Consider the following 13503-nt stretch of genomic DNA (forward strand, 5'->3'; position numbering starts at 1 on the left):
CTGTTGTCGGGGGCCTCTCCATGATGTCCCATACTACAGTACAGGCTCTAGCCAGCAGATGGTGCCATTGTATAATGGCAGAAAGAGAAAGCCCCCTTGGAAACCCTGAATCCAAAATTGGATTGCAAAGGGTTAATACTGTACAGTACCCATTGAACAAAATAATTCTTCAGTAAGCTTCTAAGCACCCCCTTGTAGACAGCCTGAGTGTTATCATTTGTGTCTGTGAAAGCAAAAATAAATGTTGAATCAAATTAAGCAAAAAGTAATGAAAATTAAACTTAGAATTATTTAAAATGTAACTCCGCCCATAATGTTTAACTTCTATTACTTTATTCTTGTACTCCTCATACAGATATTTTAATTTTTGTTTAGAACTGACTGGCTATTGTTAAAGTGACCAGAGTAACATAGTATGTAAGGTCGAAAAAAGACACATGTCCATCCAGTTCAGCCTAAGGGTGGGTTCACACAGGGCGGATTCCCGTCGGAAATCTCGCGGTTTGGCCGCAGCAAAAACCGCAAGATTTCCGCCGGGAGAACCGCCGCGGTTTAAGCCGCGGCGGCTTTGAAGCGGCTCGGCCACATGCTTTTCCGTTGCGGCCGGCGCTCCCATAGAGGAGAGCGGGGCCGCGACGTAAATAAACAAAAAAGGAAAGGTAAACAGACCTGCTCAATCTTTGGTAACCAAAGCTGCGGCGGCCGCAGCCGCGGTTTCAACCGGATTTACCGCAGCGGATTAGCCGTCCCGTGTGGACAAGATTTCTGAGAAATCTCATCCACATGGCTGGCTAATCCCGAGATTAGCAGCCGCGGGCGGTTTTGCCGCGGGCGGATCTGCTGCGGCAAATCCGCCCTGTGTGAACCCAGGCTAATAATCCCCAATGTTGATCTAGAGAAAGGCAAAAGAAAAAGTGAGGTAGAAGCCAATTTTCCCCATTTAAAGGAAAAAAATTCCTAACTCCAATCTGGTAATTGGAATAATCCCCGAATCAACAACCCTTTGGTCCAGGGCTGTCTGAAACTAGTCAATTTCTCAGTCTGTATTATGCTATTATATGGACCCTACTTCAGAAACTGTCTAGAGGGGGATACATACACTCCTATCACAGTTACTGATGATGATCACAAAGCTCCTGTCACACAGTTAGAATAGAGGAGATCACAGCTCATCCTCCTGACTGTATACTCATGGTCTGTTGCTTATATAGGTGAATATAGAAGTTAAGGAAAATTAAACTGTTCTCCCAGCAGGCAGAAATGGTATAGCCTTTAGCTAAGGCTGTGAGATGCATCATGAGATTGATGAGAAAGTGCATACTAAGAAATAGAGTTTTTTTCCCCAAAATAAAGAGACGCAAAAAATGTTTAACAAAGTCACTGACTTATGGGCTCTGGTCACCCAGGTACTTCTCCACCCCTTCTTTTTCTCTCATTTTCAAACATACATCTATGAACAACTGCCTGTGTACTGTGACTGCCTGGCGCTCTGCGCTCAATAGGTTGTCTCATATAAAAGGAACCTTAAAAGGGAATTGTATCTAATAGAATCAGCACTATCTGCTAAGGCAGGAATATGCGGAAAGCATTTAGTGTACTTGTTAATATAAGTATTTGTGCTATTGCAATGGTTAGGAAACTTTTTCAAATTCTCATACTTCGTGGGATGAGTTTTTATCAGACTTGTGAATTTCAGGATCAATCATTTCACTAACATTTCTTTTGCCACCTGTGATACTGCGAACGTTTACAGATCACATAACATGGTATGTTGCACAAAGTTGGTAGCACCTTGTTTCATATGAAACAGAATATTATGCTAATTACTCTAATTACATAGTGTTCCTCCTGATAGTCACCTGTAGCCTGTGGCTGTAGTAAATAAATGGTACATCCTGAAAGAAGAAAACTAACAGAATATAGAATTATTACTTTTATGAAAATATCACTTAACGCATGTCTCCAACCAAAAATATGTGTACTCCTCCAAAACTCTTCCTCATACCTGTATGGCTTTTTTATTTAGCACCAAGGGTATTCTTACACAGGATGACTGTCAGGTGCTTAAGCACCCAATAACTGTCCCAACAATTATCGCTTCTGAGCTTTCACCCAGGAGTGACAATCGTTCACTAAATGGAGGTGGAGCTCTCCAAAGATCTCTCCTGGTTGGCTACCTCCATACCCAGTTTACATGGGCTAACAGTCACTTGTGTTTTAGGTGAACTGAAAACCATGCGATTTCGACAAGCGAGCAATTCTCACTCACTTGCCCTTAGTAGTCCCGTATTTACACAGGACGATAGTCGCATGTAATTGCTCTTTTGCGCAACTACTCAGAAGCCCTAAAGCACCCTAACAAGTTTGTGTAAAACTTCAAAGCTTATGTGCCGGCTGTGTTGATTTCCTGGTCACCAGCACGTTTCCCGGACGCTTCTCCTTCCCTCCCTTGTCAGTCTCTACCTGATAACGCCTACTACACTCCATCAACATGGATGACAATGGCAGTCATACATCTAGTGAGCACTGTTCTGTTGACCACGGCCTCCACATCACATGTTGCATCAGCTCAAACGTTGCCTGACCAAGGACTTGTAGCTTGAACAAAAGACTAAGCCAGTTTGGTGGGAGAGGATTGGCCAAGGAATGTGCTGGAGACTGGGAACCCATCACAGCAGTCACATTAGAGATACACTTTTATATAGGTTTTCTGGTGCTGAATAAGGAGATGAGACTGGTGTGGAGAAGAAAAAAGTAAGCTATGGAGAAAAATATTACATGCAGATACAAGTCTTATTTCTCTCCGTAAGAAACAAAATACTGTAATACTCTTATAGTTATGATACCTATGTCACGTGGTACCAAACTTCTTCCTTCTGCTACAGACACAAATTACTATTTAGTAGCATTGCGAGGGTCACATCTTTGGTTGGAGTAAGACACAAATGCTTCCATGGGAACTATGTTTGTTGGCGTACCCTAAATTAGCAATACCCCCAATGCCGGCATGCTTATTCTCTATTATCCAATACCCTGTTGTTCATTTTTTAAAATAAAAAATTAGGTGATTCTTAAAACCAAGTGGTATTATTTCTCCATAAACTTAGTTAAAATTCAGTCCCTGAGCATGAGTCTCAGTCTGTGCACATAGGTAGCAAAGTTTAACTTGACTTTTTTAACATGATTTAACTTTCTCTGCTACCTTTTGTTCACCCGTTAAACTTTGCTACATCTGTACTTACAACACCAACCTCTCATCGGTATAGGATGCACTTCAATTTTTATGGATAAATCCTATATATCTTGTTCATATGGATCACTGCAACAATAATCCCCTCCCTCTCACCAACAACTGTGGTCCCAGACATCAACTCTCAGGAACTGAATTTGCCTGGAATAAGTACCATATATACTCGAGTATAAGGCTAGTTTTTCAGCACATCTTTTAATGCTGAAAAAGCCCCTCTCGGCTTATACTTGAGAGAGGTAAAAAAAACAACAAAAAACCCGCAATACTCACCTCCCAGCCGGCGTCTGTGTCCCCGGCGGGATGGTCTCCCCGGCGGTGTGGCAAGCTGTTTGAGACTTCTCCCCGCTGTCATCTCCCTGCTCAGCATTGAATTCCCACGCCGTCAGCGCTGTGTAGGTAAGTGCTTTGATTGGATCGAGCGCAGCCAATCACAGTCAGTGCTTGATCATTCACAGCCATTCAGTGGATGATATCACTGAATGGCTGTGATTGGTTTATAGAGTGCCTGCTGTGATTGGCTGGTGCTCAATCCAATCACAGTGCTTACTTACACAGCGCTGAAGGTGGGGGATTTTAAAGCTGAGCAGGGAGATGACAGCGGGGAGAATTCTCAAGCAGCTTGCCGCACCGCCGGGGAGACCATCGCGCCGGGGACACAGACGCCGGCTGGGAGGTGAGTATTGCATTTTTCTTTACCCAGTATATACTCCAGTATAGCTCGGCTTATACTCGAGTTAATTTGTTTTATCAGTTTTTTGTGGTAAAACTTATTGACTCGGCTTATACACGGGTCGGCTAATACTCGAGTATATACGGTAGTAAAGGGGCTCTAGAGATGTCAAATCAATGAGCTCAGCTCAATATAATCTAATAATATATATTACATCATTTCATAATATGAAAAGTATCTTTATTAAATATGCATTGGCAGATTTGGCTTAAAGGGAACCTGTCATCATCTTTGAGCCCCATAAACTACGCTAAAGGGCTGAAATGTGATGGAACAGGCAGTTTGGGAAGTGGTATTTTATAATCACAGGGCACCCTCATGCAGAGCTATGTCCCTGGGAAGTTGCTACATATACATAGCATGACTTTTTAGACAACTGTCTGCGTGCGCTTCCTCATTCATGTCTACAAGAGAGTGTTCACACACAACCAGCTGAAAATAGCCATGCTCTGTGCACGTGGTAACTTTGTGGGGACAAAGCGCTAGAACACCCAGTAAAATGAAACACCCCTCCCCGGATACTGCGCTCCATCACCTTTCAGCACCATAACCTGTGTTCCCTTTAAATGCCTTGCTCTGATGTATAGGTGGTAATATAGCTTTATTATGCACAATGTTCAGAGATGAAATTAGCAATCCAACGAACAGCAGTGTAATAATCCTTAAATAATGCTTTGTTTTATATAGCAGGATTCTGGCCAGTATTTTCCATCAGTATTTGTAGGTCAAACTTAAGAGTGGAACCTACATATACGAAAACTAGAATCCAAAGATCTGCGCCTCTCCCATGTTTTAGACCCACTCCTAAGTTTGGCCCACAAATACTGAAGCAAAATACTAACCCACTTCTGCCAGGTGAAAGAGACCTTAGTGTTTTTTCAGCTGATGTATTCTACTGAATGTCATTAGTATGTACTAATGTTTTGTTGTATGCAAAAGTCTTTTACTCTTTTCTAAGCTGTTCTTATTTTTACTATGTAGTTCTTTTTCTAAACTTTTGAGCGAGCTGTTCTTGCATTTCTAAAAGTCATTTTAATAAATATTCTTCAAAAATCTCAACAAACTTGGCAGTATTCTTCTTGTTTTTGAGGCGGTGTCTAAGACATCTAAAAAGGTGATCACTGAACACATAAACACTTGTAAACGTGAAATATATTTGATGATAAGTAAGGGATTATTCCCATCTCGGGCTTTTATGGCATTCTTTGGATATGTTATAAAAGTTTGATAGATACAAGTCCCAACTCTGGAACCTCCATCTATCTGAAGATCCAAGGCACCTGGCTGTAATCAGTGGCTGAGAGGGCTCTTCTATTATGTTTCCATAAAAGTGATTGGGATTTATGGAAATAAGGTAGCACAACGATCTATGCCACTTCCACATTTCTCGAGTTACAGAAACAGTGTAGCACTCTGTGCTACTTTCTTTCATTATCATTAATTTCTTTAGAGCAGTCCACTCAATTGTTTCCATATTCTTGACCATCCCAGCTACTGCATACAGAGGGGTATTTCCATCTAGCCCATGATTAACCAACATGGGAATGCCCCTTTATTTCTCTGCATACATTTTATCATATAAATATTTTGAATTCCCAACACAGCTCATATAGCAAAATTCCTGACATCAATGGGACCTCAAATCGGAATAAGAAAAATTGTAGAATGCTCTATCACATGCGATATTACAGATCTATTCTACCAGTAGAAGCTTTGCTTACAGTGGAGAATATCTACATAATATTGGCCCATACAGAAGGATCATACAAAATGCTGTCAGCTCAGTAGTACACAACTGCAGGCACGCCGTGTGTGATATAGAGATATTAATAAAGTGTCCTCCAACTATCCATATCAATTTGCCATTAAGGACCCTGGAAAAGCTGAGTGAACTCAATATTAATTCCCCCTTTCTCCCTCACATCTGCCCAGGTCTTTGATGTACAAGAGACCAGGAAATCCTTTGTTCCAATGGCTATAAAACTAGCTAGTGACAGGGGAATGCTAATTGACCCCCTGCAGGTGTGGATTAACACTTTAGATCCTTAATAGCGAACCTATGACACGTATGTCAGTGCTGACACGCGTGGCCATGTTTGCTGACACGCGTGCGGCTGCATACAGAGGAGTATGCGGCCGCATGCGGAGGACCGGGATGTTTCATCCTCGGCTCCTGCATGGCCAGGTGCAGTAGCCGAAGATAAAACATTGCAGTGGGTAGAGACTTTGCGCCGGAGGTCTGTAGGCCAAAACCACAGACCTCCGGCACAGAGCGTCTAGTAGTGCCGGGACTTCCAGTTAGGCTGCTGACCTCACTTCTGGCCGGCGGACTTTCTAGCAGCAGAGTGCGCAGTGGAAGGCATCTCTGGTGGCCATATTATCAGCAGGCACCAGCAACCAGCAGCATCCACCATGACCAGCATCACCCTGCCAGATAAGTGAGGGGAGGGTCAGTGCAGCAGCCAGTTTATATAGCTGCAAACACCAGCACCATTACCAGCAACCACCAGCATCACCCTGCCAGATAAGTGAGGAGAGGGCCTGTGCAGCAGCCATTTTAAATAGCAGCAAGCACCATTACCAGCAGGCACCAGCAACCACCAGCATCACCCTGCCAGATAAGTGAGGGGAGGGCCTGTGCAGCAGCTAGTTTAAATAGCAGCAAGCACCAGCACTATTACCAGCAGTATAATTCTATCTATCTTCTGTCATTGCGGCCCTGATGGAGAACCCAAAAAATAAAAACCAAGGTCAAGTAAAGGGAGTGATAGTAGTAGCAGTAGCCGACCCTTTCAAAAGACGTGGACCGAGATGTAATGCATTATAGAAAAAAATGGCAGATCCTTTTGCGTTCTATGTACTGAAACGGTAGTAAGCAGAACGTGGAATATAGAGAGACATTTTGAAACTAATCATTCTCAGCTCTTGAAAAAAAGTGAGGATGAAAGAAAGGAATCCATTTCCAGACAGCTACAACTTTATAGGGGCCAATCTAATTCCATCCTTAAATTTGTAAAAGGCTCTACAAATGTAACATCTGCAAGTTTGAGCATTTCTCTCTCCATAGCTCAGCATGGAAAAGCACTCAGTGGGGGAGAATTTATTAAAGACACTCTCCTACGATATGCACCAGGTCTATGTCACGATATGCAGAATAAAGATGCAATTATTAAGAGGATATCTGAGTTACCGCTCAGTAGAAATATCATAAAAGACCGAATAATGAGACTGAACACAAACGTTCAATTGAAGATTTAGCCAATTTAATTCAGCAACAAAAAAGTCACTAATAGGCAGGTTAGTTAAAGAATTCCCTCTCCCTGATCTCAGTTTACAGCACCCCACACAAGTTAAAGTTTAATATCGGACTGTTAAATAATATCAAGACCAACAGAAGAAACCGACTGACGGATGAACAAAGAAGTCACTAAGCAGGTAAGTTAAAATAATTAGGCTTTGGTTTATTCAATACAGTTATATGTTACAAGTATACATTTTTGTTATTTAAACTATAAATATCACAAATTTTGTTTTTTTTTCTCGAAGTGACACACCACCCATGCTCGGTTTTTCCGCGAATTTTGACACACCAAGCCAAAAAGGTTGCTCATCACTGCTTTAGATATTTTCCATAGACATCCTGACTGCACAATTCCCATCAGAAGGAAATATTTTACTAAAGGATATTTGGTCGTGTGTAGGTCCTAGCCCAATATGAAATATGTTTTCAGAATCAGACGGCCCAGCTGAATAAAACCTTGGAACATTAGACAGATATCTTTGAATTTCTCTCTGTTCATTTTTAAAATACTGTATTGGTGTTTATTAACCTGTATACCCTTATACTCCCATGTAACAACCTTTTTGTATATCCTTTGTATATGCACTGCTTTTTCTAGTATAAATTTACAATCTATTAGTTAAGCCTTGTCCGTTTTAAAATGAATCATAACTCAGAAGATTGTGTTCATAATTCATAGTTCAGGTTCCAGCTTACCAGTGATATTGTAACAAGCTGGTGGTGGCAGCGTGTATTTCTGTGGGTGTTGCAAAGTTGATTTGTTAGAATGAAGCAGGGGTGTGATCTGAGCTTCCGGCCTGCATGCATGCACAAGCCTGGGAAAGCTGGGTACAGACTCGCCTGTATTCTAACAACTCCACGCTTGCAATACTGCTAGAGTGATCGATCGAAACTCTGCTGTGACAAACTGGTAGCAGTGAGTGCGCTCGAAGTAGTTGATCCGTGAGTAATCTGGGACAGAGGCGGAATCGATAGGTATTGCCCCCCTGTCTCAGTGACGCCATGCCTTTGTACATTCTCTGTGCATATGGATCTGCAGTATTCAGGTGGATTAATGCAACTGCTACTTTTCTCCAGCCATAGCTTTCTCACTTCTACTGGCAGATTTTCATTGTGGAAAGGTCGCGTATTCTGTGTCATCGCTAGCCGATGACTAAGGGAAAAGCAGGAGTTAGCCGCAGTACAGATGAAGAAAAAGAAAAACAAGTACGCATGGACGCAACTGCTGCCAGAGCCGGATTCTACTGTGGGATTCCGCTTGCGGAATCCGACCCGCCAGTGTGCAGGCAGCATGAGTGTTAGTAATCACTGTATTTCTGGAATTCTACTCAGATTAGGATAAACTATAGAAACAGTGCAATGAACCGTGGGTGACAAAAAAGGTTCATTTATAAAAAATAACATTAAGAATTTGTAGGATCTGATTATTAACCATAAGCAATGCTGCTCAATGGCTGCAATGTAGGGGCAACTCTGGGAATAGCTCTCTGACTATACCCTTCTGTTGTTTCATTTTATTTACTCTTTAGGTGAACTTTATCTAAATATATTCCAGGAGGACAAGTGAAAATGACAAATATAAAGCAATAACCTCACAATTACTGTGTGAGCTGCTTTCTTTCTCAGTTCTAACCTGTAACATTTTCCCCAAAGAACCTTGTGTCCTCTGAAATATCCTCAGACAATGGTAAATAGAAACCATTGTTTGAACTGAGTTCAGAAAGAAAGAAGATAGGAAATGTTAATATATAAAGGAAAGCTAATTTTAGCTTCCATCTTACTTTCTTACAACTTCCAGTTAAAGGATATTTCCACCTCCCAAAGCGATGGTATCTCTAGAATATACCATCACTTTAGAATTGGGATAGGAATAACCCTTTAAGTTTCTAATTAAATATACTCTATGGAAAAATACACAAATTAACAAAGAAGAACGTGACCTACCTACCGAATCTTCATTCTGATCACTGCAAAATTGTATTTCAATGGTATGCCTAGCTATCCTATGCAACTGAATTATTAACCCTACCCTGCCTGCACGGAATCTTCATTCTGATCACTGCAAAATGTAATTTCAGTGGTATATACAATTATTTTCTTGTCCTTTCCTTTTAATCAGATGTTATGTGTTAGCCTTTTGTTCAACTATTTCATTAGATTTTATGATACACGCAGGATTGAAAATCTGTTTGTCTTTCCTGTGCCTAGTATTTATAATTTAAGTGCTAATTGCTTAATTAGTTCAATTAGCCCTAAATATAAGCATCCAGCCTCTATAAATGTAAATGCTGCTTTGGGGTGGCACCAGTGTCAGGAAGGGAGCTGGCACAAGTCATTTCTGGAGAAATGTCATTTAAGGCTAAGTGTCTTGCAGTTAAACCAGAGCAGTTAGACAGGGCAATAGACAGCTATGTTAGATATTCCACTTTAGCAAATTGCATTTCAACACCATTACTATTACTATTGCTTTTATGTTCATGTTAGCTATATACCTTACAAATAAAAATGAATGTCCATCCACATCAGCCCCTCTCTCCTTCCCTCACTCATGCACAGTTCACATGCACTCTTCACTTTCTTAAACTGCCTCAAACCATCTGACTCTACTGTGAAACATAAAAGCTGCTCCTGCAGTTCTCTAAACCATGTACTTATCCTCTCTATCCTCCTCCTATCTGCGGGGAAAATCTCTCCTAACCCTGGCCCTTTTACAACCCCAATTCCAAAAAAATATTGGAACACTGTGTAAACTGTAAATAAAGGTAAAGAAAAACTGCAATCATTTGAAAATCTCATATAACCATATTTTATTCACAATAGAACATAGAACACATATCAGAATTTGAAAATGAGACATTCTCCCATTTAATAAAAAAAAAATTAACTCATGAAGAAATTGATGGCAGCAACACATCTCAAAAAAGGTGGGACAGGGTTAACATTAGGCTGGAAAAGTGGTACTAATGAAAAACAGCTAGAGGGTCAATTTTCTAATGACTATAAAAAAGAGAATGTTAGAGAGGCAGAGTCTCTCGAAGCAAAAATGGTCAGAGGTTCACCAAACTAAGAAAAAATGGATCTAAATATTTCAGAAAAAAAGTCCCTGTTACCAGCTGTAATCGGTCACTTTACAACAATTTTCCATCTGTCTCTTTCTTCTGGAATCTTTCCTTCCTCCTTTAAACATGATGTCATACCCCTCTTAATAAAGAAACCATCTCTTGACTCATCTCATGCTGCCACCTATCAACCTGTCTATAATCTCTCCCTCATCTTGAAACATTTGGAACATCTAGTCTATTCTTGTCTAATAAGCTATCTGTTATGAATTTAGTGGATCCACTGTGTCTCCCTGCCAAATGGAACCAACCGGCAGGGGAGGCAGCTGACACCTAGGTGATGGCAGGACAAGAGCGATAACTCGGCGCAGGAATAGAAATGGGTCTTACGCTGATCTAGACGGATGAGGAGTCCCTGTCCTGGAGGTACTCCAGATGGTAGAGAGGTCCAGACCGCCTTTCCTGACCCTGGATCCTAGATGTCCCACCATATCTGGTGGTGAGGGAATTCAGGGTCACTGCACCGAGCCACGCAGATATACAAGAGCAAACAGAAAGTGGAACCTGAAGCAGAGCTGAGCTGCAATAACATATATAAAGTATAGACAGACAGACACAACGCAGAAGTAGGCACACAGGAATCTGGGAAAACACTAAGAGACAGTACACTGGTTAGATGCCCCACGAACTGCATTCAGACGCAGGCTAAGCCAGGAGCTTGCAAGCAATCACAGGAAGTGACATCAAAAGCAGGCATGGTGGATGCAGATGGCAGGGTTTACATAGGAGCTTGATTACAAATAGTTACCAGCTGGGTAGAGGAGCTGGACACAGTAACCCTGTGACTGCTGTAAGAAACAGGATCAGGACACCGGATATCGCCTTGGTCTCCTGGTCCTAACACTGTCCCTCTTTTAGATAACTCTCCTCTTGATTATTAACAGTCTGGTTTTTGCTCTCTACATTCTACAAAAAACATTTTTAGCAAAGTGTGAAACAATCTTCTGACAGTTAAATTAAATGTCGACCACTCTACTGATTCGTCTGGATCTGTATGCGGCGACAAACACTGTAGATTGGCAAATTCTTCTCAATATGCTCCAATCTTTTGGATACCTTAAGGATACCGCACTCTCCTGGTTTTCCTTCTTCCTTTGTGACCCCTCATTTAATGTATCTGCCTTCACTTTTCCTCGTCTCCTTGCTGTTTGGGTTCCTCAGGGTTTGGTTCTTGGTCCTCCCCTCTTTACCATCTACACAACCCCTATTAGACAAATAATTATCAGTAGATTTGGGCTTCGATACTTACTATCTCTATGCTGATGACACCAAATTATATACTTCTTCCTGTGACACCACTCCTTTGCCACTAACAAAACAACTGTGATTGTCTGTCCACTGTCTCTAACACTACATCGTCTAACACTATCTAAAACTGAATCTCTCAAAAACTGAACTTTTTGTGTTTATGACATCTACTAATTGACCTAAATCTGAAATCTCAGTCTCTGTTACCACCATAACTCTTCGGCAGCACCCGCTGCCTTGGGGTCCTATTTGATTCTGAGCTTTCCTTCACTCCCCATTTAATCGTTTGCTCACTCATGTCACCTACATCAAAAAAACATCTCCCAAATTCACCCTTTCCTCAGTGTGAAAACATCAAAAACTCTCACTGTCACCCTTATTAACTCTCAGATTGATTACTGTAATGCTGTATTGACCAGTCTTCCCCCTGTTAAACTCTCTCCCGTCCAATCCATGCTGAATGTAGCAGCCAGGTTTATGTTGTTGTCATACCACTGATGCCTCCACCCTGTACCAGTCACTGCACTGGCTGCCCTTCAAATATAGAATAAAATTTAAACTCATCACTCTCATCCATAAGGCTCTCCACAGTGCTGTAATACCCTATATCTCCTCCCTCATCTCTGTCTACCACCTTACCCATGTTCTCCGCTCTACTAATGACCTTAGACTAAATTCCTCTGTAATCTGAACCTCTCACTCCTACCTCCGCTACCCCAGATAATCAAGCTAATTCCCAATGCCCCTAGCTTTACGTGAACCTTGAAAACACGTCTTTTTAGGGAGACCTACCATATCCCTTAATCTAAACACTTTTCCATCCACTCTACTTCTACAACTGCTCTTGGAAACCTGACCCCCTTTTTCCCATGGCATCCTCTAAACACCCCATTGCACCTCTTATCCGTTTATACACAAACATGGCTGGTGATCGACACACACAGCTTTATATATGTATGTATATATGTATAGTATCCTATTTGTATAGTCTGTATGCTCTTGCAAGCACAGTCTCACCCCTATTTTTCAAGCTTTGCATCGGTTTAATACGTATGTTATGACTTATTTTGTATATTTTTTGATGATTTTGAAATTGCTGCAGAATATGCTGGCACTCTATAAATAAAGATTACTTTCATTATTCACACAGGCAAGCCCATGTTCAGTCCACAAAGTCTTCTAAAAGTTTTCTCATTTAGGCATGGGTCACACTAACTAATTGTTCTTCAGAATAACAGATTTGTCAGTAACCAGGCTTTGTGTGTTCTTATGTAATGGCCAAAGCTCCTGTGAAACTTACACTTCCAATCTAATTTCCTTAACTGAAATACCTTTTGCCAAGCAGATCTAGGGGAAAACATTACATGAGCACCTGATGCCCATGCAAAATACATTTGTGTCACACAAGATAACTATGCAGGTTCTTTTTGGTTTGGGAAAGGTGTGCTTTTTATTTTTTAGGGAGTGGAGATTTATTTTATTGTTATTATCTCTTAATCAATGTTTGTATGTATTTTTATTTATTTACTACAATTATGTATTTATCTTACACTAGTGGAGCTCATGTTAACAGGGAAAACAGAATGTGAGTGTTCCCTGCTATTCCTATGTAAAGACCATGGATGCAAGTGTGCAAATTTATAATGTCATGGGGTTCTCTAGCAACTCCTCAAATCTGTAGGTAATTACTGACGGGGAACTTACTGTCCTTTGATAGTACACAGTACAGACGTGGGCTGCATTCACATGAACGTATATCGGCTCGTTTTTCACGCCGAGCCGATATACGTCGTCCTCATCTGCAGGGGGGAGGATGGAAGAGCCAAGAGCAGGAACTGAGCTCCCGCCCCCTCTC

This window comes from Eleutherodactylus coqui, chromosome 1 (genome assembly GCF_035609145.1).
Source record: "Eleutherodactylus coqui strain aEleCoq1 chromosome 1, aEleCoq1.hap1, whole genome shotgun sequence".
Taxonomy (NCBI): domain Eukaryota; kingdom Metazoa; phylum Chordata; class Amphibia; order Anura; family Eleutherodactylidae; genus Eleutherodactylus; species Eleutherodactylus coqui.